This window comes from Canis lupus, chromosome X, assembly GCF_048164855.1.
Source record: "Canis lupus baileyi chromosome X, mCanLup2.hap1, whole genome shotgun sequence".
Taxonomy (NCBI): domain Eukaryota; kingdom Metazoa; phylum Chordata; class Mammalia; order Carnivora; family Canidae; genus Canis; species Canis lupus.
Genome location: NC_132876.1, coordinates 83,519,281 through 83,520,874, shown reverse-complemented (window position 1 = coordinate 83,520,874; position 1,594 = coordinate 83,519,281).

The window sequence follows — 1,594 nt, the reverse complement described above, 5'->3', positions numbered from 1 at the left end:
AGGACACTGGTGTCCACGATCAACCTGAAACGGCAGATCCAACACCCTATTCACACCGCACTGCAGGATGACCTTTGAGAGGCCTGAATCCCCAGGAATATTCCTTATGAGCAGGAAGATGAAAGGCTTCATTCTTAGGACCTTTGGGTAACCTCTCAACTGACTGCACCAGAAGCAAGTCAGCCAGCCGCATATTTTTTCTCCAAGTTTCCTTCTTCCTAGAAAGGCACTAAATGGGACATGTCTGACTTACAGAGCTCATAAAAGTGGGCCCACACCTCTTTTTCTTGCAGGATAATTTACAGGAAAAAAAAAATGCCCAGAAGGGCACAGACAGGTCCTGGAGGTCTGACTCACTCACTTGTTTTGTTAAATCCGAACACTGACCATGCCCAGGTTTTACATAGCTCGGGTTACCCAGTTCCACCAGAGAGAGCCCCGGAGAAAAGCCACAGACCTGTGAGGGCCACAATATGGCACATGGTGGGACCTCTTATTCTGGAGCAGACATGCTGCTACCTGGTCTTTGGTAGCATTCAGACCGTGGCTACAGATACATCAACAGCAGTAGTGTGACCTAGGGGGTGAGCTACCCAATCTCCCTTTGTATTCATGCTTTTATCTCATAAAAATATACATACACGCAAACTACAAATGAAATGATTTAAAATCATTTTGTTCAAATATGGAAAGACAATGGTGGGCTTTATTACAGGATATTTTCAGAGGTCACCAGGCTCACCAAATAAATGTATTCTGGTCTCAATTACTTCCGGTTTCCATGATGTCATCCCAACTGACCTAAGAATCACCTTATTTGGCACCCTCAGGAAAGCAATGCCTGTGTGCCTTCGGAACTGGCTGGATACCTGTTGTTCTGACCCATTCTTCTCCTTATTCACTCAAAAATAATTAAACTCTCCATTGAACACATGTGTGTTAAATGTTATGAAATCCCATGTCTAGAATCTAACTTCATAATCACTGCCATGGAACAAAATATTCATTTTTAAAAGTTTAATTCATTGAAAAGGTAGTACATCCACATAGCACAATTTTCAAAAGTTATGAAAGGACATACAGTTGTCTCCCTCCTGGTTCCATACCCCTAGCCACCCACTTCCCTTCCCCTTCCCCAGAGGTAATCAGGGTACTCAGCTTCTTTTGTAACTTCCCAGAGCTCATTTATGCATATATGCTCAATTACGTACTTGCCATCTATTCTTTTTATATACGAACAGTAGCCTATTATATTCACCATCCTGAACCTTGCTTTTTGCACCTAATAATAATGTATGTTGGAGATCATCCCACATCAGTACACTCAGGACACTTGATGTCCAAGTTCTCTTTATATATTCACTTTGTCTACCTAGGAGTTTGCTGCATTAAATGGATTTCAGGATCCAGACCCCTGCCACCTGGACAACTTTCAACCATGCACCAGTGAATATCTGATGTGCGTTCATCATTTTGTACGTGCATGAGTATATACATTTCCAGGCGCGGAATTGCATTTGTGGTTTTCATTACTTCAGAATAGTTTTTAAGTAAGAGTTTTTCCTGGACTTGCTGTTTCCTGGAGGTTCATGTG